Source organism: Strix aluco, chromosome 3 (assembly GCF_031877795.1).
Source record: "Strix aluco isolate bStrAlu1 chromosome 3, bStrAlu1.hap1, whole genome shotgun sequence".
In the NCBI taxonomy this organism is placed as follows: domain Eukaryota; kingdom Metazoa; phylum Chordata; class Aves; order Strigiformes; family Strigidae; genus Strix; species Strix aluco.
The window spans coordinates 81,209,085-81,232,877 of NC_133933.1; the positions used below are offsets into that span (position 1 = coordinate 81,209,085).

Here is a 23,793-nt window from a genome sequence, read left to right on the forward strand (position 1 = left end):
TGCTCCTCCTTTTGACAAAATTTAGGTATTTTATGAAAGGATCTCTCCTGTTAAGCTTTGAGGAGCAGCATGGGCTCAACTTTTGAAACTAATGAACATCTGCAAACCCCAGGTAGACTCCATCTCCACATAACAAGCAAACATCTCTCCCACAACACAGATGCAGGCATCTCCCTTTCTCTGTGTTTTTTTCCCAGCTACAGTAAATGGTCTATTTAAAAGAAGTTACTTTTTTTCCCTACAAACCACACCTCTCTGAGGTCACCATAGCTCAAACAGCACTACGGATCCACTAACCTGGCTAAATGTGCACTCTCCATCGCTGCCTCTATCAGCCGATGGCAGAGCGTGGCAAGCTCCAAGAGTGTGGAGAAGGAATCCAGGATAAAGAGCTGTTTTTCACTGACTGTCTTTTTTTCTTCATCTGTTCCCACCTCTAATAGTGACAAAGCAATCTCTTGTACCATAACAGGGTCTTCTATCAGTACCTCAGCAAATAACTGCAAAGAAAGGGGGAAAAAAAAAGAAACTGATAAATCATTCATATGCAGATGACAAAGGTCTTTAAATACTTTAGGGGAACATTCTCCTTTTTCTTTTTCTGGAGTAAATCATGACTGGAGTTGCTTCTGATTTGTAACACATGCAAGGTCAGAATTGTGCCCACCCTGATCTATCCTCACCCCTAAAAATACACTGCTGTTTTGCCACTTGCTTCAAAGGTAAAGACACTGAATCTATAAACCTGTGGCTTTACTTGAAGGACTTAACAAAGTTTATTTTATTTATTTTTTATATCTAACACAAGATATTTGCCTTTTTTATTATAATCAACATTCAGAAGGCTTTCAGATATAGACACCTCTCTAAAGGAGGGGCTCTGTAACTTGGTTCACTTATTACTAGCTGAGGCCGTTCCTCCTCTAAAGAGTGTGCAGATCTCAGCACACGTGTCACTGTATGTATGATGCTTCCAAACTGAGGACAACAAACCCATATGGTCAGCTAACTTGGCAAAGCTGGACCCCTTTTCTACTGGGATGGTGGAAGCCTCCAAAAGAGCAGAAGCCCCAGGAAAGAAAAATTTTCAGAAGATGCAGCTTGGTAGTGTGGAGAGCTGGAAAGAAGACAATGGTTCATTGACTGTTGTGCTGTGGAAGTGGGGGCGGGAGCAACTCCTGGCTCTGTGTGCAGAAGATGCTCCTGTCACACTTATACAGCTGTGCCACCCTGCTCATGTCAGACGGGATAGATGTGGCCACTGTTATAGCTGAGTGGCTTCATATATTGCTGCTTATGACCAGTGAATCACACAGATCATGAGGAAATCTGAACCCAGCCATGCAGTTATTAGTAATAAAAGTCTAGATTTCAACACTTGCCATTTGCTACACAGCTACACTGAAAAAAAAAAAAAAAAAAAAAAAGTTTGAAAAGACAACACCCCAAAGTTAAGTGTCAGAAGTTGTGCAACTTTTTATTTTGTCCCTCTTCCCCAATGCGCTTTTGTAATTCTATGACTCTGGATGGGTGGGACAGGGCAACCCATCTTTATGTGCTTCTTCACAGAGCTGCTACAGGGAGAATAGCACCTTCCATATTTCCAAGCTTAGACTGTAGCAAGGCACACCTGTGCTAGACTTGAAGGAGAACTTCCTAAAGATGAAGCTGGTGAAGCACTACAATACTACAACAGACTGCTTGAAAAACGCTATCACATGATATGTTTAAGAACAGCTCAGCTATTTATCTCATGGGAATAACATAAGTCTAGCTGATCCTGGCTTGGGGTGAGCAAGAAAGATCTCACAGCTTCCCAGGGATCATTAAGTCTTGTAATTCCAGAATTCACTTTTCTTTTTATACGGCCTCTTATATTTCTACATAGGAAAATCACCTGTTCCCAAGCTGGCAGCATCTGTACCTCACCCCTGGGTAATTTGTTTATTACGAAGTTGAAAGATGCTTAGGAAGTCAGATGGGGAATAAAAATTGGATCTTGTAAAACTGTCCTTAGTGAAGGGCTGGAAAAACATGAAAAGAATGAGGTCCAGGGTCACAAAAAGAGCAGTCCAGGAAGGACAGAAATGTTGATTTTAGCACACCAAGTCATAAAGAAAAATAATATGTGATCATGTAGAGACTGCATCGTTATGCCTATGCAATAGGAAACCAAATTAAATCTGCTCCAGCAAACGTAAATTTCCTAAAATTTAAATGCTAGACTTTTACAGCCTTAGTGTCTTCTGTACATTGCCTGCTTGCATGCATTTGTCTCATCTGCAGCTTCTTTTGGAGGAAAAGGAATGGGCAAAAGGTAAACACAACAAAACCTTTCCCTTTCCCCCTTGGCAACAGCAGTAGGGTAACTGCAAGATCCATCACAGAACTCTGCTGCTGACTTCTAGGATTTAAAATTAAAAAAGCAAAGAATTGTTTGTGATCTGCTGTAGACAACAAAGTAGAGGGACACTGTCAATGGATTTTATTGGCAGCAGAGAGATGATGGACAAGTAATTCTTGGGTTTTGCTTTAGGCCAGTTCATCTAACCAGCTGTCTCCATGCCTCAAACTTTTCATTTTCACCCCTACTCCCTACAAGTCCTGTTATCAGTGCTTTCGCACAACTTGATCCAATCTCTTTACCAAACCATTCACAACCCTCCACCCCCACCTGAGGTGCCTTCTTGTCCCAGCCCCAATCTGCAGTGCACTTTTTTCCACATATATTTTTCTTCCAAAGGAAAGAACATGCTGGGTCTTAGTCCTAGTCTCTGTCTCCCAGTCTTTCATCTACCTCAGTCTTCATTCCTATTTATTGGCTGCCATCCCACTTACCAAGACAGCTGTATTTTCTGTGTTCCTGTCCAGCTCCCGCTCCAGTAACGGAGCTGCCATGTCTCCCCTGCAATCTGCTCAGCCGGCTTCCTCCGCTGCCTCCAGTGAAGGCAACATGAGTGACAGCACAGGCTAACAGCTCCTTGCACTCACTTTTCTTCAGTGCTTAGATCCAAATCAAACATGGATCACTTAGACCAGAGCTATTATTGCAGGGACAGTGAAAAGTCCTGGTTTGCCACAGGTTATAGGTATACCAGGGCACACAGAAACTTCAGATAATGTCTTCCTACTGAACATGTTGCAATAACATATTTTAATTTAGTTTACACTGGCCAAACTTGGCAGGAATGAAAGCACAGCATATCACTACCTAATGAGCCTTCCCAAACTTGAAATGTATGCTCCAAAGCATAGCTGTATCACAGTCTAATAGGGAAAACAGATAAAATAATTTATTTTCCTTTTAAAAAAAAATCAACCTGATAGAGACATCCAGCATCAATGATTTCATTCACAATAATTAGCATTTATCAAAATTATAACCAACCAAATTCAGAGTCCTACACCAGGAAATGGGGGACATTACAGTAATAACCGGTTCCACCTATAACAACATTTGCTTTAATGTCCAGTCTTTTTTCTTTTTTGCAGACTGTAGACACACAAACAAAACCTGAAGACTTGCCGTGATCTCATGTCAGTTTAAATGTGTGTATTTTCCTTCTCATTAAACTGATTGTTCCTACTTCATACTGGCATGAGATCGAGTGTTCTACCTTTCTCTGTTTATTTACAGAAAAAAATCTTGTGTTAAATGTGGATGGAATGGGTCTTCACCAATCATAAGCAAATAATTGAATTAAGAATCACATAGCTAGAACTTTAACCACCAAATGTAAATGAACTAGCAAGATCACACTCTTGGTCATCCTGCTTTAAAGAGTCATTACTAACATAACAATGGAACTTACATCTTTTTGAATCTGAGAGCTGTATAAAGTTTCTGGTTTTTCCATAGTTAGCCACTCATCAACTACTAGCTGAAGTACTTGTTTTTCTAGATTACTTGCTTTACTGGCTGTTTTTGGTCTGCAGATGCTGTAGAATTCCTAGTAGATATACTCAAGAGCTTTGGGGATCAAGCACACCAGACCAAGAGAAGGGTGAAACTCCAGCAAATAAATGTTCTTCAAAGTAGGACTTAAAAACAACAAAAACAAAGGAAGAATAAATAGCTCTCAAATAAGGCTGTTATAAATTGTATATATAAAGAAACCTTACAATTGCTTAATTTGCAAGAATAAATTGCAATGACTTTAGTGCACATCAGAAATCAATCATCAGATCTGAAAATAGAACTGAAGCCTTAATAAACATAATTATGTTGGAACACATCTAAGTAGTCTCATTTGCTAATGAAAACAGAAAATGTTTTAAATTCTCTTTCATTAGCTGACATGTTTTATTAACTGCATTTTCATGTCTATTATGCCCTCCCATTAAAACTGTCTTCACTTCAAAATAAGCCCTCAGATAACCGACACAAAATCCAAATGTGTGTCAGGGGAGGAAGAGGGCCAAGGAGTTTGAGACAGATGCAGGAAACCAGAAGGGACCAGCAGCAAAGGAGCTCTTGGCTTCTGGATGTGTATTAGCTGCTATGTAAACCCGTCACATAACCCGCAGTGCTGCACAGCTGCAGGATGGGGAACATGTGGCAGGTCTGCTCTGCAGGTAATATTCCACATGTGATAACAGAGTACATGCACATCCAGACCAACAGTTGTGCTAGAAAGAGTAATAGACTGTGTCCAAAGGGCAGTGAAAGTTGTGAAGCCAGGTCAGGATACTGATGCAGCCAATCTAAAGCGAGGCTAATCTCAGTACCTACTTTCATCATGACTGTTTAATAGTCCGTACCCATGGGAATATTAATGTCCCAGTGCACTGCAAGATACAAGTATCAAATCCACTGTCACGGAAGTGCAGTGCAAAGGCAGTCGGGGAGGAATCACTTTTGTTCCTTAAATGTTTTTCTGCCTATCTAAATCACACAAGACATTTATCGGTTGTTTGATTCACCTTAAGCCTGTTAGTTTTTCAAATAGTCTTATTTTCAGGTGCTGGATCCCAAATTTTTACAATCTAATCACAGAAACTAGAACAGAAAGAGGTACTTTCCAGAAAAATAAAACTGTGTAATTACTCACCGGCTAGTGTTAAGAGAGATAAGCTGCTTAGTAATTACATTATAAGAAAGTCCAAATTCACCAATGCCACCTCTCTGACCTTCTCACCAAATCTTGTGGACGTATTCCCTCTGGGCATCTATCTAAAACCCAGCAATAAACACAAGTGACATTAGCCAGTAAAATTCACACATAGATAGAAATCAAGGCAAACCCAACTATTCTTCATTTAAACATAAGCTGCAAAAAATTCTATTTATATATATATAAATTTTGAAGTCAATTATATATGTACCCACTCTAGGTGAATTATTCCTGCTAAAATTATTTTGAATCTTTCATATTCCTTCAGAACAAAATTTGAGCTCCAACAATGCTGACAACAGTTCATTTTTATTCCTAGCAATATAGTAGCATTAGTGGCAACAGCAGCACAACAGTAGCCTGTTGTGCCAAAACCCAAACTTCTGCTTGTGGACTAAAAGCCAAGTCACAAAGGTTAGCTAATTAAACTTCCAACTTGCAGCCTCTGAAATCAAAGCTCAGAGAAAGGAAATATCTTGTGGCAGGATACACAGTAAAGCTGAGGCAGATTTTTAAACCAGAGGAAAAATGCAAGGATTTTAAATGTTGTGCTTTAATTATTAGCACAGGAATTCACAGCTATCTGAAATATACTGCTTTTCAAAGTGCACTTTAAAGTGAAAGCTTCATTTATATTCTTTTTAAAGTCCCTTTTCTCTTACTATAAACAGGACTAGTTCCTTATCCACTGCATCACAGAACAAATATAGATTAAAACTTTATTTAGATTCCACACCTCTCAACTATTATTTCTAATTGTCTCAAACGGTAGCAGATGTGGTTTTAACATGACATATGAAGCTGTGCAATCTTTCCAATATTTTCTTCCTGATGTCGATTAAATGACAGCTTTCTGCTCTTGAGCTTCAGGCCTTCAACTTTCAAGGCATCCATAGAATTCACTGTTAAATTAGTATTGACCTATCTTAACACTATAAACACATGCAGGTTATAACCAAAGCTTCCCATTCCGAATTTCACCTCCTACTTCCCCAAGATGGATATAGTGTAAATTCAACCTACTTGATGGTTTACTATGTCCCTCAGCAGTTGGAGGTGAAGTTGTAAACAGATGCATTCATCTTTGTAGGTGTTGACAAAATAGTCAAGCTTGAGATCAAACCGTGGACGTTTATGCATGATGTCCATTATTGCTTGGGCCAAAGCAAATCTTTCCTCTGGATCCAAAGCATGTTGGTAAGCTTCAAAGTAAACATCTAGAAGCTGAAGAGATATTCAGAAGCACATTAGAAATGTTTATTCACCCAAATATTCATTCTTTGTTGGGAAGAGATTTCTGAACATGGAGGTTGCTGCCTGTATCAAACTCAGTATGGCATCTTGTTTCTGGCACAGGATATTACTGGATGCTCCATCAGAAGGCTCAAGAACAGAACATAGAATAAACAGCCCACAGGATAAATTTCTTCCAAATCTTGCATGGTTAACATTGGTTTTTTTCTACTGAAGAATGAAGATTTTTTATTATACACATTTCTCCTTTAAAAAAGTAACAAGGCAATGCACTTACTACTTGAAAAACACCTACATCTTTCCACATCTAATCCATTTTCTGTTTCTTTTCCAGCACACACACTAGTTTCATACCTTTGAAAAACTCCATTTCCCCTAACCTGAAACGTGTAGACTCATCCAAGACTCTCCGTTATCTCATTTGGCAATGACTGTCACAGTTACTTTACATTTTTTGGAGAAACTCCAAATTAATTCAAGATTAAATTAAAGATGTACAAAGGCACATGTCCTCTTCAGGCTCCTCTACCAAGAATAGCGATAAAGTTTATTTAAATAAAATTTGTAATTACAAATACCCACAGCTTAGAACAGAAAAACAAATGTGCCAGGCATGACAGCATGTGAATTCTCAAGGGGACATTGTAGTATTTTTGGGTCAGATGGCAATTAGGGGATTGAAAATATTAATTGTCTCGCTTCTGAACAAATCAGTCACGTCAATATGAAATGATCTACATCTAGCTCTTTTACATTGACACAGAAGTGGAAAAGCATCCACATTACTTTCCATACTGAGACCAGAAGACTGTGGAAGAGGAAGATGCAGAAGGACTTAGAAGCTGAGAATTCAGATTTCAATGGAAACAGTCAATTTCTCTGATTTGGACCTGCCTGACCTGAACTGTTCTGGAGGAAACTAAGACAGTGGTTGAGCAACAGGCCATAAGCAAGTTTTATATTGGCTAAACTAAGCTGTCTCATCTGCTGGACAAAGGGCTATTGTTTCCTCATTCAGAAAGAACTCTATCCCAGCTGGAAATGAAGCTAGCAAGACCCACTTCCATTTAATTTCAGCTAAAAGCAGAAGACCTCCAGCAACAGCACATCTGTACATTCAATCCTGCCTAGAGAGTTAGGCTGTGAGAGTAGTTCCAGAATACACTCTCTGATGATTTTGAAAGAGAATTAGTGCATTGTTGCTGTAGAATTTTCATTCTTCTCTACTGGGAGATTTCTTAAAAAAAAAAAAAATCAAGTTTCCTTATACAGAAGGCCCGTGTTAAAAATAAAAGGTAGATTCACAGAGGTAGCATGATGATACAGCAATGGAAAGCAGTCTATTGGGATGACAGCAGAAACTTAGTGAACTAGGCAATTAGACAGTATTTTATATAGCCCCATCACACAAAGCGCCTTTAAGAAAATGGGAGAGTGGCCTTAGGAGATTTCCTAAACTACATACAACTGTTTTAGTTTAAAAGGTTTTCTATTTAAAGCCTCTTCAGTGGTACACAAGAGATTCCCTAACACCCTGTAGCATTCCTATTTTGAGAGCTGTCCTGTGTAACTCCAGGACTAAGAATAAAACATTTCAACTGTGTGAAGGCAACCTCAGCTAGTGCCATTTCTCCCTGCTTCTGAAGTGGACTCTGCTCCTTTCTGCTTCTTGAAACTCACAGCATTGTCCTTGGGACTGGTGAGTTCCATAGACAGAATACACTTCCAAGCTCCTCTGGGTCCCTTCCTCTGAACTTCTCTAATCTTCATCTTTCAAGACTGAAGTCTTTGGGCAGAAACCCTCTATGCTTTCATGTCCCATGGCAAAATACAGACACATGACTAGAATTAGAGAAGAATGGGAAAGCCCACAGGATAGGCAGCAGTGAAGCTACAAATCACATTTTTAGTGTTGGTTTGTTTGGGTTTTTTTAACTCCATATTAAATCATGGCATTTTTTTCTCAAATGGAGTAACTAACAAAGAAGAAATAAATTTATATAGAATCATATATATATAGTTTTTATTAATAAATGGATTATTTTTTATGCTGTAACATACAAAATATCTCTCCGGTTCCCTCTGACAAAGGGTAACCCAAATGATGGGCCTAGCCTGCAGCTGACTGAGTCTCTCCTCCATGGGCTTCACAAAGATGCAATGAGTACAGTTCTAATGACAGTCATAAAAGGTTTCCTGCACCAGCCCCAGAAATCAGGGACAGCCAGGACCACAGAAAAAATTTGCATTTTGGACTTTCTGGCAGCCCAGGCTCCTCAGGGCTGGACTTGATTCTTCCCAGTCTGCATTTGTTCCATTCCCTGGCATGTGAGGAGGGACACAATGTACTCTGCAGTTTTGCTCTGGAGATGGGCTGGTCCTTCCCAATTATCCTTCCCAATTATCCAGTGGTGGGTGACTCTCCCTAGGGCCTTGCAGAAGTGCTTCCAGCCCCTGGAACAGCAGCTGCAGAGGCTGCTGTCTGACAAGAGCATTTCTGCTCCCTTGTTGCAAAAACCACTACATGGGGTCATTTGGACAAAACTCACAGCACCCAGCAGCTCCAACCCTCTGTGCTCAGCCCAGCACCAGGTTTCCAGTGCATCTGAAACCCATGCCACCACCCACAGTTCCCGGCTCTGGCATCTGTGTGTAATACACAACAGGAAATGCTGTTGAAAGGGACCCTTACACCACCTGAAGTGAACTGATTGCAAATCAGTTTTCAGACCAAGAAAATCTTCTGTACCTGGCATTTTTTTTCCAAGAGAGCAGTTTCACAGGTCCAGAGGTCAAGCAGCACAGCACATCGATCCACAGAGGCATGTGCCCAGCCAAGGACGTTGCTGCTACTGAATTGCTCACAAGCTACATTGCCTAAGACAAAAAAAAAAAAAGTAGAAAACAAGCAGATGACAGTATCAGAGAGATTTCCACACGCCTAGAGTCCCAGGACCTGTGGTAATTCTTTTTATTTACAGCAGAGGGTTGTGGGTTTTGCTTGCCAGGGAACCCCAGGCCGGGAAAAGATTTCAAGTCCCATAAGCTTCAGAAGGCCCTAGAGTATTCTGCAAGGCAAAGAATAAGCGCAGCAGGCATTTGGTTTAAACATATCTCTTCCATCATCTTTTAACAAATATTCCTTGAGATAAAGTGCAATGGTTGGAGTTCAAAAGGCCCACATCAAGAGATAAAGCCAGAGAAAGCACAAGAAAACTAGAGGAGGAAAAAGAAGAGAAGCTTAATTTTTCACAGCACCAAATCATGTTGGAATCTTCTTCACCACCTCACCTTCACTCTCAGATCAAAGAAAAGTGGCACAGACTACTCAGAGATAAATTTTACAAAGAGATATAGCAGGTCAGAGTGCAGACCCAGGGGAGGACTTCCTTTTCAGGTGGCTTGCTATTAGAAAAGTCAGTCTTCATAACTTACAAATGACTGTGAAGGAAGGAAAAAAAATCACTACAAATGTTTCTACACTAGCAGCCCATCAGAAATCCTTTAAAAAATCATGCTTTTAGTTGTGATTCTTAGTTGTGATACTACCTAAATTAGAGATAATTTTTACAGTAACTGATCAAGTAGAGTGGATCTGAAATGTTTAGAGTTGCAGAGTTAAAAATCAGCCATGGGATAAATAGAAGAGGCTTCAGCAGCTACTCTTCAGCTTCAGACTTTAAGCATCTTATTTTTCAAAAGCTGAACAAGAGACTCTTTTGAAGTCCATGATCACTGGAGAAGTCAGCATTGAAAGTGTTTGGGTTCACAGCACACACAGAGGGACCATAACAAGGAGTGTAAGGAGCTAGGACATAACCAGTCCCCAATTTTACTGTGTGAGGATGATAATGAAGTGACCTATAAACACAAAAAATGCTATACCAGACTACTAGAGCACCCTACCCTCATCCAGTAGTCTACCTCCTGTCGTGACAGAATCACAGAATGGTTGAGGTTGTAAGGGACTTCTAGAGGCTATCCAGCCCAACCCCCTGCTCTCAAACAGGGTCACCTAGGGTGGGTTACCCAGGGCTATGTCCAGTCAGGTTTTGAATATCTCCACAGATGAAGACTCCACAATGTCTCTGGGCAACCTGTGCCAGTGTTTGACCACTCTCACAGTAAAAATGTATTTTCTTTGTGTTCAGATGGAATTTCATGTGTTTCAGTTTGTGCCCATTGCCTCTGGTCCTGTCAGTGGGGACCACTGAGAAGATTCTGGCTCCCTCTTCTTTATCCCTCTCACCAGGTATACATACACACTGATTAGCTCCCTCCTGAGCCTTTTCCAGGCAGAACAGTCCCAGCTCTCTCAGCCTCTCCTCAGATGAAAGATGTTCCAGAAGAAGAACCACAGTGAGGACCCTCAGGTGACTTCCAAGAAGGTCCTAGCAGGCATTTAGGGATTCACAGGTTTGTAAAGATTTTTGGTCATCTTAATCCTCAGCTATGCCCTGCATTCTCTGTCAGAACATTGAATTTTAGGGAAGCATGCTAAAACACCAAAACCATTATCGTATCAATATAGAAAGTAATTCCAGTGATTTAAGAGATATTTTGTGCAATTCTCTGAATATCATATGTGTCTGCGCCATTTATTCACTGTTTTCTAATGGGTCTCCCCCCATACTTTCTACAATTACAAGCTTTTTCCTCCTCACTATTCTAGAAGTACAGCTGCTCTTTTTAGAAATCTGTAATACAGACTGTCTCAACTCAGTTCCTACTATTAAAAAAAGCAGCAGGAAAAAAGGAAGTCTGGAACATCAAATATTTTGCAGCTTCTTATTTGCAACTGAGAAAAGTTTAAAAGTGGTGGGAGGTAAATTTAGTTCTGCAGAAAAAGCAATCCAATACGTTAATTAAAAAACATTCAGAAAAAATTAACATTTTTCTGACTCTGTGCCTTGAACACGTGCTTGCTCTTTATATTACTTAACTACATCAGTGAATGTCCCTTCTGTGTTATTTTCCCCTCCAGGATGACTTTGATGTCTATAACCCTGAATAAGTGCAAAACTGTGACATTAACAACATGTGACAAGCAATTCCACATGCTCAGTTAGGTCTTTGCAACACATTCATCACTTAGCTAACTAGGAGGATAAAGAAAGATCCCAAAAATCCAGTTAGAACTTGGTCCTGCAGAAGTACAACAGAAATTCAAGAAGTCATAGAATCGGCCTACCTTGAAAACAGCAAACCAAATTATCACAGGTGTTTTGGACCTGTAGGTATCTTACTTTTATCTTTCTCAATGTACTGGCTGGCCACAAGCAGTAGCTGGTTCTCAAGCTCCTTCAGGTCCTCTAAAGCCACATCATATATTAAGTAAAGACCTTGCTGGTCCTGTGTGTGAATATATCCATCTTCACTAGTGTGAAAGTCGTCATGGTTTTCCACCTCTGCAAACTCCATGAACTGAGCACTGTGGACCTATGCCATGAAAAAGAAATACAGAGATACAAGCAGAGAGTTCTGCAAGGATTGCAATTCTGTATAATCAATGTATCTAAGTGTGGACCAGCCCTAGGAACATGATATTTTGTTACTAGCAAAGAACAATAAAATAAAATATTGCCAAAATATTATTTTTTACAGGTAACACTTACACTGTGTGATCACTTATACTATCATGGAGTAAGACAAATTGTATGAAATTTCTATTGTGCCTAGTTTTTCCTTCAGGCATATAAATACACAAAAACCACCAAAAAGGCACCAACACAAGAAGATTAGCTCTTGAACTAAGGTAGAACCTTTTCCCCTTTTTCTAATTTAGCTCAAATTTGGCAAAAAGGGTCTTAAATCCTGATATTCAAATACAAAGTCAACATATTTTTTAAAGCCTTCTTGGGTAAATTACACTTGCAAGATTTGGAGATAAGCACACACACACAAAGACTTTAGCACTAATTAAAAGGAACACCCATTGACTGATGTCCCAAATAGCTGTGACATCAGCACTTGTTCAATAGAATAGTTTAACGATGACATTACTTTTCTAAAAAAAAAATCAGCGTCTTTAAAAGAGAATCATCTACCCTGGCAGTGAGTCACTAGTTAACTTGGTAACACCCCAGGCAAGAATGCAGTACTGCAGTCAGCAGAAGTGGCTTAGCTTTTAAAATATTCTGTTTCTTGACTAGAAATGCCACAAAGGGAATTACACACATTTATCTCTAGGTGTATAACTAAGTTAATCTCCCAGTGTAAGTAAACACTTGGCATGGGGGTATAGCCATAGAAGACTTTAAAAATGGTTCTTCTCGTAAGAAGATAGCAAGTAAATACACAAGCTCCTCATTTTCCACTGTTTGTCCTTACGATTTCCTGGTACGTAATGCACCTTTGTTCTCACTTCAGTGCCAAATAATGACGCACAATGTATTGGGACTTGCTCCTTTCACTGGGTCTCCTAACATCTGCCTTTACAAAGCTACCCAAACTTTACCTGTTAGTGCCTGGATGTCTCAAATTCTATTAAAAGAAAGGATGGAAGAAAGAAAAAGGTATTTGTTTTAGTCATAGAAATCTTAGTCAGATTTAGACGTACTGGGAAGAACACCTTGCCAGCTTCATAGATCTATGCTGGATCAGAATTCATTCTTTACCATAAAGTTAATGAGTCAGCCCTGCAAAATGTATGCCTAATTTGAACATATTGTTGTATCAGCCTGGTCAAAGAGATTTCTTTCCTTCTTTCGATACGGTCTTCTGCACTCTCTGCTTTTCCTTATTCTTCTGAACAGATTATTTGTTTCACTGCTCTTAGTAACAGGATACAGAATTTGCTAAAGGTTAAATCAAAGCCCTTTACAGAAGAATTAAATTCGATTTGATTTAGGTAAATAACTGAGCAAATACTGGGCTGACTTCATCATGGCAGGGAAAAGGGTTTTTTCAGTTGTGTTTATAATCATCCTTGTGGAGAACATTAAATGAAATATCTCCACTTTCAAGCTCTGGAATTGTTTTTCTGGTGATTCCTGCTCTGTCCCACTCCTAAAAGCTCAGTCAAGACTACTGCATTCTGCAGAAGGGGCATGTGACTACAAAACTGGAGAGTTCTTACAAAACAAAACCGAAAAGAAATGAAGACTTTCTCCCTGACATGTTTGTTTTCAGAGTCATATTTTAAAGAGATTACCCAAGCCTTCTAAATACCACTTATGCCTATAAAAAACGTTAATACCCAGTTATATGTCTCCTGAAACAAATCAAGTAACTGGATATTTATGTGTGATGTTTTTTGTCTGCAGGTTTTGGCTTTCCTCCTCTACCTCTGCTCAGGTTTACTGGGGCTTAACAAATCCCTTTTGGGTTATAAAGCAATGCTCATGTGCACCTACATATATTTTATCTACTTTCTTCTAAGCTGAATCTCAAAAGGGGACAGAAAAGAGTTTTAAATTAATGTAATGCATTGTTTGCAGGGCCTCCTGTCATTGAAACTCACATCTCAGATGATGTCCATCCCAAGTAGTCTTCTAGGGAGGATGCAACACTGCCTCAGAATCTCAGTTTCAGATACATTGTGTGCTGAGCCATCACATGGGCTCACAGTTTACAATGTGGAAGGATTTATAACACAGGTACACCTCCAATTTTGGGCACGGATTAGATGCTAAAAGTATTTTAAAAACAATGCCATATACTTCGGGTTCATAGCACGCGCCAGAGAGTATGTTAGATAGGTCTCAATTAGTTTGTCAGCTAAATGGCTCTATTACTGTTTCAGTTCTTGAGAGACAGTCCATACGGTATATTAAAAAAAAACCAAACAAACCACACATTAGAAACTGTTGTTAAGGAAATACTGTTGCTCCTGCTTCTAAATTTGTTGCCAATTAAATTGTAATAGGATTAGTAAATATTTATCTATGCTTTAGTTGAAGTTCAAGCATATATATCCATGTATTAGTCCAGGGGAAAGAGAAGCCACTGTGAAATAATCTCTCTCATTGCTAGGGGCTCTCTGAAGTATTTCACAGCTAGTCTCCAGATCAGAGAGTGCTTAGATGGAAGGTCAGGATTGACCTTTCCATAATTTCTTCTACAACAGAAGAAAAGGGAATGAAAATAAATTTATATTATGCAGAGCTCAGAAGGAGAGTTTGTCACAAGCCTGCTTCCTGGAAAACTGACACTTCCCATTGGAAAACAAAAGTTTTTAAACTACTTTTTCTGAGTTAAAAATTCAAATATGATGGACCACTCAGTTCAACATTTCTTAAGTGGAAGACCATGATTTTTTACATCCAAGCAGCTTTTCATTTAGGGATTTTAATTGATTAGATTTTTAAAGGATATATGTGGCCATATTAGAAATAAAACTGAAGATACCTTAAAAATATCAACTCTGTGTCCTCCCCACACATTTTATTTTCAAAGAGGTTTAGATTTTTTGATGTTTAGGGACATGAAGTTTTTTCTGGTTTGGGTTTTTTTGGGGGGGAGGAGGTGTTGAAGTCTTAACATAAGCAACAAACAGGGGCAGGAAGCCTACTTCCTTTTTGGTTCTAGCCACAACTCTTCCATGAAGTGGTGTGTGTGTTTGGTTCTGTGTGTTTCTACAGAAAAAAAAAAAAAAAAACAACCAAACAAACAAATTTTCAGTAAATAAGAAATAAATGTGAGCTCAAAATGTTGAAAAAACTACCATTAAAATACTACCATGTTTCTTCGGGCTTTCTGCACTGGGAATTAGGCGACCAGGCTTGAGGGTGAGGCCGACGGTACTGATGGTCAGGCTTCTCTCTACAGACCTGAAGTAGTTAAGGATGCCCAGGCACACTCGCTGAAATAAACCAGAGCAAAAGCACAGTTGCATTTTCAGTTGGATGACAGCTCCCCTCGTAAAAAAATTAACTATGCAGATTTTATGTTGAGTTTTTTTACCTTTAGCTCCCGGACTCTCAGGTGACATAAGAAAAGAACGGACAAATAGGCTCCTCTCCTCACCACGTGCTCCCTGTGGGCAATGGCTGTGCCCTCTTCTAATCCCAGCAGCTGCAAGCTGCCCATATAGCTATACCTTTTTCCAAACAGGAAAAATGCAATTACATTTTTGCTACTCAAGAAGATTTCTAAACCTTTCTGAAGTGGAGAGTTTTGCTACATCTGTTGCCTAAGAGAAGGCTGCTGCTGCCTACGGGACTCACTGTCATGGAAACCTGCAGTTTGGAATAACAGAAAAGGATGCACTACTGCTTTTGTCAGAGAAACAGTTTTCTTCCATCTTTCAGGTTTTAATAAATACATACACACATATAAAAATTTTTTTACCCTCTTTCATTCTTCTTTCTGAAGGATGCCAGAGGCTTACTGGAGCTGATATTTCCTACATCCTCCCCACTGTGATCCACAGCTGTGTTATCATTCTCAGTAGTTAGTTCCTAGTTCCAACACACACAGTTAAAAATTGGTGTGGTAAATACGCATATGATTCTTATTTGACAGCTTTATGCATAGGCTTTATCATAAAAAGAAAAAAATAGGAAAGGAAGTGCCGTACTGGATGAAATTCATAATCCAGACAGCAGTGAAATTATCATGGCATATAACTCCACAAGATTTTATTGCTTTCCAGTCCTTAGTGGTTTATCCTTATAAAGTCCCTGGGCTGTATGAAAGAGCTATCCCCGTTCCAAAGACAAGACTGTGTCAAGGGTCAGACAGAGGAAATCTTCCAAAGAAGTTCAGAACATCTCTTCCATCAAAACCTCAACCCAGCTATGGCTAGTGACACGTCTGACCTCCTAGTCCATCCTTTTTCCTCCTACCATAAAAGAAAAACTGATTTCTGGGCTCCAGCAGATCATAGGCTGAGCATGGGGCAAAATCATAGTGTGGCAACAAGGAAGTAACATCTGCTAGGCTGTAGAAAAGTTTTACTGTGATGTATACACAACACCCAACCCAAGCATATATTAAATACCCTAGCTAACATTCCATAAAATTAAATTCAATACTTTTTTTTTTTCGTCACTCCTTTCCAGCACACTCAACAATGTAGTACAAAGAGTAACAGAAGAACAGCAAGCAGGAAAAAAGCTACACTTGCCTTGTTACCAACTCTATCAAGGCCTTCTCACATGCATCAGGAGTTACTCACCAATCAGTGAAATTAAACTGGCATTAGTACCAGAGTAAATGAGAAGATCACTATGAGTCACACAGTATTTATTAATTGTGGAACATTATGGACAAGGCATTATCCAATTAATTTCCTCAGGCAATCAAGTATATAAGAAAAATTTGTCCTCTTTACCCACGTCTCTATCCCAATTTATTTTACCACTTCATTTGAACTTGGATGGCATAAGTTGAAATTCTTTTCAGTGTATTAAGGGTTTTATAGCATTGATTTTGGCATTGTTTTCTTGGATTAGAGAAAATCCTAATAATGTATCTTCACAAATTGGTGCTTGTCAAATTTATGCTGCTCTACATGAGACATCCTAACAAAGTTCCTCATAGAAGTGACACAGATAAACTCAGGACTATGTCGGCTGTTCTATAAATTTGAAAGTTGACGTGAGTGTATTGTCTCTAAAAATTCCTTCAAGCCAAACAAATCTTGATGTCAAAATGTCAAACAATGAATTCTTTACATAATCCTTGCAATGATAGGTTATCTGTTAACTGATTTCTCTATCCTTACTGAGCATGATCATCCTCACTCATCTTGTCCTCATTGACTCTAAAGGTTTAATTTCTTAAATTTTAGAAAAACTATGTCCTTCAATGTCTATTACTTAAAATAATGTGAGGTCAAACAGCATTAAAAAATATTTTCCTGAATCAACAGCATTAATTGTACATCTCTAAGCAGGGGATGAAGCATTTCCACTTAAAATTTCTACTAAAAAAAGATACAAACAATGCTGTCTGAAAAATGCAAGTGAAATGAGGAAAAAAGTGATGGCATATTTTTGTGTAGCAGATGAATTTCTATTTTAAAAACACTGAGACCTGGACAGAGCTGTTTTGTGGAGGATCTAATTCTAGTTTTCCAATAACCATCATGACTAGACGGTTTCAAAATTGAGATCAGTCACATCCCTTGCATTGCTCCAAATAGGTATCTTTCCCAACCCAGTCGTGGGCTCAGTGCACTTAACAGAAGATGTACAGTACAATCCTGTTTTCTTTCTTTTTTTTAAATTAATCATTGTGTAGCTGGTATGAGTCAAACCAATGTATTTTTTTCCTGAGGTTTTCATTAAGCAATCAAATATTTCCTGGTCAAGGTCAGCCTGGGGTAGGAAGAACCGTATGTTTTTACATGTGGGAGATTTTCCTGACAGAAAAATGTGGGATTATTTTTGAACATGGAGTTGGTATCAGGCTTGGGTCAGATAAGGAAAAAGGGAGTGGGGAGAGACTAAATGCTGGCTCTCTCCCTCTGTTCCCTCTCCCTGCTCCTGTATTACCTGCTGCCCTGCTTGGTCCTGGCCAAGTGCAGGGGAGCAAGACCTTCTCACTAGCATTGGGGCTGCATCCAGCCCCAGCAGCTGAGGCCTTTCCTCTTTAAAAAACAACAGCTGAGCGAGGATATTGTTCAGTCTTTTCTTAACTTGCCACCCGGGGCCCATTGGTGTGAGCAGGCAGGCACAGGCAGAGTGAGCCAAAGGAAGCATTGGGCTGCAGATACAGGAACTTCTGAGATATAACAGTCCTGTGTGTAGTGGTTTTATGCTCATCAAAGCAGCAGCTGTGAGTGACTTCTGAGTCAGGACAATAAAGAAATAGGTAATCAAAGTCCATCTGCATCAAAGGCATACACTGAAATTCAAAAGATTAGTCACAGAGCTCACCACATAAGGCATGTCACAGTTACTACAAATTCCCCAGATACCTGAGAGGTAGGTCTTATTTCTCATTCACTACCCTGCCAGTTAGCCCATTTGTGGTGTTTTTTCCTCTCTTCCCAAACTTGAAGATCTCTCACAGCTTCTGCTCTCACAGCTTCTGTACCTCCGTGAGGCCATGCCCACAAATGCCACTTCCTCCCCGAGAGGAGGAACTTGCTGTCACACCTGCCCCTGCACAAAGCAGGCATCTGCTATCAGGTCCACAGGTGCTCAGCTTCTGAATGGCCTCCAGCAAACAAAGACATCCCACCCTTCCTCCCCTCTCCTCCGTACACACATGCTAACCTGTTCCATAATATGACACTCTCCAGTAAATGCTAGGGCACACTTCTATTCCTTGCAGCCAAGTTCACACCCCAGCCCTGACACAGGCATGTACACACGCTATTTTTAGGTAGGTGTAATCTTGCGCTACTTGTGCTATGACTGGACCGAGTGAGCACCAAGGAGGAGAGGACATCGCGTATGCGGCTTGGGCATGCAACCGCACATTGCAGCTGGGCAGCTCCTGCTTAGCAGCAGTTAGCAGGAGACTGAGTTTTGAAACAGGGGAACAATGGTATTCAAACAGAAATCTGTTAGAGGAGCCCTCTTCCAGAGCTGACAAACACTTGCTAGACATATTTAAATGATCATTATTCTTCATTTCCCCTTCTAAGTACCTGGTGGAGCTCAGTGCAGGCATAGATCTCCTTCCAGACATGATTCTAGCTCTGCTGTCCGGAGGCATGAGAAGAAGCGGTAGAACCTGACTGCACAGGATGTGGTTTGAACACTGCTGCCGCATGTTCCTGGAGACCTTCCACCACCCTCTCTATGTCCGAGACCTTGTTTCAAACCACATCAAATACAGACAAAAGATTTACAAGGCAAACAAGTCGGTGTGCCAGCCCCTGTCCCGTAGTGAGTCAGAGTCAATTCAGAGCATCTAGTGAGGGAGCCTCTGCTTGTTACTGCTTCTCCTTTATTTGGGAAAGTTGTGCGCTGCCCCCTCTCCAACGTCAAAATGTAGAAAGGGACTTGCCAGTCACAGCATATAGAGGGAATACACCAGATAAGAAAGAGTAGGAAAGCGCTTTTTTTTCTAACTGAAATTTAGGGAGGGGGCTATTGGGTAATTCCCTCTCTCCTTTCCTGTTACCCCTGACACTTAAGGAGGTATACATGTTTCTTGACCGAAACCAAACATATCATATTTGGTGAGCAAGCCACAATGGAAAAAACAAGGAGAATGATCTTTTTTTTTATTGTCTCAGTGAGCCGCAAAGCCATTTTTACTTTTGTTAGTGGTGATGATGGCTTTTGCCCAAGCTTTTCAGAAAAACTACATGCTGTCGCAAGATCTGAAAGAATGGTTTCTTTGTGAAAAATCTGGCATAGAGAAAAGATCTGAAAACAGGGATCATAAAAGTAGGCTTATTTCAGTCCTAAATTTTTAAAAAAAGACCATAAATTGCTAATCTTTCTAAGACTATCATCAAAATCAAATACATTCAATTATTTAAAATACTGTAAAATTAACTTCAGCAGCAAAGTCTACACATCCACTTTCTGATTTCTTCAATTTAAAAAGAGTTCTCTCTCAAATGCTTTGTGAGACCATGACAGTAAATAATGAGTTAAATAGGAACAAGGGAGACTAAATATATACAGAGTACTGCCAAAAACCAGGTTAAACAAACTTAGTAGTAGTACAAAGGTAATTTTTCAAAAACACATCTAATCTTGCAGGTTTTTTTTAAATTGTCACTTGTATTGGAAGTATAATTTGAAAAACATGGTTGTGCTTTAACAATTATTGGCATCAATAAAATTCTGTTGATATGAATTCTAGCAAAGCATTGATAGGAATTCTAAGGGGATTAACACCAGGAGTTTTATAGGACTCTTCTTTATCACCTGTTTTGAACAAAGATGCTGAGAAGTCAAAACAAATGGAACCTTGCTTAACACAGGAGGAAAAATAAATAAATAAAAAAGGAGGGGCACAGGGGAATAAGCAGTCTTTAACAAAAATGTAAATTAAATATCAAACTCTATGGAAGATATTTTTCCATTCATTTCCCAAACAGTTCCTTCATTCACTTTCTTACTGGTTGGGAGTCAACAACTTCTGATCCATTACTGCTTCTCTACTAAACATGGTTACCATCTGGTGTTCGACAACCAAGCACCTTTGTTCCCTTAGAGTTATATTTATTTTTAGGCTTGTTAGACACTGAAACACAAAATGGGAAGTCAGGCAGTGGGAAGAGGCTTCTGGAAGGTGAGCAGGGTGGGAAGCCAGGAACCTCCATTTTCTCCTTCCCAAGCCATGGGGTAGTTTGCTCCAGCATAGCCTCATCACCGTCCTGCCTGCAGCCCAACAGAAACTGCTTACAAAGGCTCCCTGTTGCTGTTTCACTGAGGTCATCTTCAGGTGTTGACAAAGCAAGTAAAGAGGATACAGGAGGCTGATGGGATCCTAAGCAATCCTGAAAGGGCTGGGCAGCAGAGCAGGCACCATCCCCGCGTGTGGTCCAGGGCTACAGCACCAGGGGCTCTACCCTGCTTCTGCCTGTTTCTGGGTGTTTGCATGTTGCTTTGGTTGCTTTTCTGACACCCTCTCCCCTGTGCCATTCACAGTTGCCATGCAGATGGGAAGCCGCCTCCTTCTCTCTTCAGCTAGCACCCCCAAGGAAGGCAGCAACTCCTGTAAGGGTCCCAAATCAAGGCTTGCCCATAACTCAGACACATACAGAGCATCATCTGGGGCTCCGTGACAAGCCCACTACCCCCTTTCTAGACAGCAGGGGATCTTCAAGGCTGAGGACAGAGGTATTTGGATGGCCTGCAGCAGTGGTTCCTTGGGGAGAGAAGACCAAGGAGCCCAGTGACATTTCAGGGCTGACATAGCCTCACATGAACTGGACCTTAGGGTTAGGCTGCTCTGGTGTACTCAACACTGCCTGGGTACCAAAGGAAGAAAGAGACAGATCACCAAGGACTTTCCATTTGGCAGGCATGTGATTATTAACAGAAGAGGGCACATAGGGGCATGACTCCTCCACAGCTTCAGAGAAGGGATTTATTCTCTGGTTCCTGTGTAAAACTGGAAGCTGAACTACAAGGTGTCCTTATTGCTCACAGTGTTTCGGGGTCACCCGCGGGAGGAGAGGCAGAGCAACCGTCTGATTGCCAGACCGGTTTTACTGGCTGAGATATTTATACAGATCCAATTCTATAGTAGTTCACCATCTCAATTGCATTAGTTTTCCTCATCCTTGAGAGGCAGAGAACTCTTTTAGTTTTAGAGGTGCTCAACTTTCACTGGAAAAATGTGGCAAGACCCTAGTACACCTGACCAGCCTATCACACCCTGAAGGTCATTTAGGCATCTGCAGCAGGCGTGAATGAGCAGAGCTGAGTGGGCATAGGCAAGTCAGCCCTGCAGGGTACATTCAGTGAATAAGATGCAATTAGGACAAATGAATACTACTCTTCACAGATGATCACTATTTGCAAGACAATGATGTGTTGGTTGTGCCTCAGGCTCGTTGTGGATGCAAAGCAGGCCTTATCTGTGAATGCACATTCCCATTTTTCCAAGGAGGCTGGATGGCTGGCAGCCTAGACATAGCTGTCCTGTAGGACATCCTCAAAACGGCCAAAAATGGCAATATATCACTTGAATCAAGACAACCTGTGAAACTAGAACCAAAATAGAGACACTCAGTAACCTCTCCCTGGGGCACGTTGTGCCCTATCAAGTTTTAGACTTGTCCCTCACTGTTGGAGCATCTCCTTGTCTTTTGAGCAGAATTCTGAACCTTGGTCACAGTAAAAAAAAGCTGTTCTGAACAATCCGTTTGACACAAATTCCAGGGCTGATTTTGACCTGGTTTATATGAACTTCAGAGCTTTTGAATATTTATGCAAGTGTTCAAACAACCTTTTGAAACCACTGAACTGAGAAAGAGGGGGGAAGAAATCTCCATAGCACCTTAGTAATGGGTCTTCAATGAATTCAGGAATATACACAGGATACCTAAACCTGAGGCAAGCTTTCTCTAGAGATTTCAATTGCCCTGGAAGTGACCAATAAATAAATTAAAATCACTTTAAATTAAATCACTTTAAGTTATATTACCTCTACAAATTTTGAATGAAGGTCCATCAGCTTATCCACTTTTTTCCATTGCTTCAGTTTTATCAAAAGCTTTTGCTGCCAGGGATCTACTTTAGGCTTAATCTGGTTGACATAAAAGTAACCACAAAACTTATGAATATCACTACATGTTTTTGGTATAGGAGGCAATATTTACTAAAGAATGTGCAATACCTTCACATTTTATTTTCAACAGACATGAAAAGGGGCTCTTGACTATACAGAAATACAGTAGTTTGATAAGGCCTGAATTATTAAAAAAATCATCACTATTTCTCAAAAGAAACATTTTAGACTTTAATTGCTGAAATGTATCTTGGTACATCCTGAAGACTGATTAGGACTAACACAACTGAAAAAGGAAAGTTCCTCATAATTACCTTTAAAAAAGGGATCCAGTTGACTCTCTTTTTCAAAGCTCTGGATGGATCTAGCACACCCCATTTCTCTGACTGAGAAACCTCTGTGTCATAAACTGGAAACGTTCTCATTGTCTGCTGTTTGCAGAAGACGCTTCTAAATTTTTGGACAATCTAAAGCATAAAAAGAGATGGTACTGTTACAAATTTCCCAAGCTGGATATTAAATTCTATAGCAAAGTAATACTTCATATTATCAGCCGAAAAAATAAATAAATGGAGTGATAAAAGTGACATTCTGGTCCTGTGTTTTCTTTGCTTTCCAGAAGACACAATGAAACTCCCTACTGTTAACTCTGGAGCCTGCAAAAAGATCAGGATTTTCAAAAACACTGCCTTTCAGACAAAGTCAATGGCAAATTTATTATCACTGGCTTTAGTAGGAACAGCATTAGCCTAGAAGGTGTACTTTGAAAATCCTGTCCAAAAATTAATCAGCCACTGCCACCCTACATGAAGATAATTTACATCATTGCCTAGTTTTGTAAACATGTCTGCCTGTGCTTATCTTAGATAGTTCAGTGAGTTCAGCTGGACTAGTTAAATGTTACTTTGATGAGAGACTTACAGACCAGTTTATGCAACCAAACCTTTGTCCTTTCCAGCTGTACCACCTGTTCTCATACAAGGTGCGATTTGTAAGGCAAGCCATGTATTTAAAAGCAGTATGTTATTTCTGTTTAACAGTTATGCATCTCTTTTGGACCCTGGACACATGGTGGAGATTTTCAGTTGGTTTTGCCTTTTGGATGAGAGAAAAGACAAAAACCAGAATTTTCCTGCTGGTAACCCCTGAACTGCAGAGGCTGGGCGAGGTCCTGGGCGATAGCGTGTCGCAGCCGACCTCTAGTGGAAGCACCACAGCTCGGCGAGACGCCAAAAAAGGGCAGGAAAACTCGAGAAAAATGCACCAAAAGCACTAGTGAGAGCTAGGAGAACAAACATACGGAATCAGAGCCATGATGCCGAAAATACGA

General features: G+C 40.1%; 1 pseudogene; it reads right to left on the minus strand.

The window, feature by feature from the left end:
• LOC141921626 (uncharacterized) overlaps window positions 1–23,777 on the minus strand; it is a 43,119-nt pseudogene extending 19,342 nt beyond the window's left edge.
• Between the last annotated feature and the right edge of the window lie 16 nt (window positions 23,778–23,793).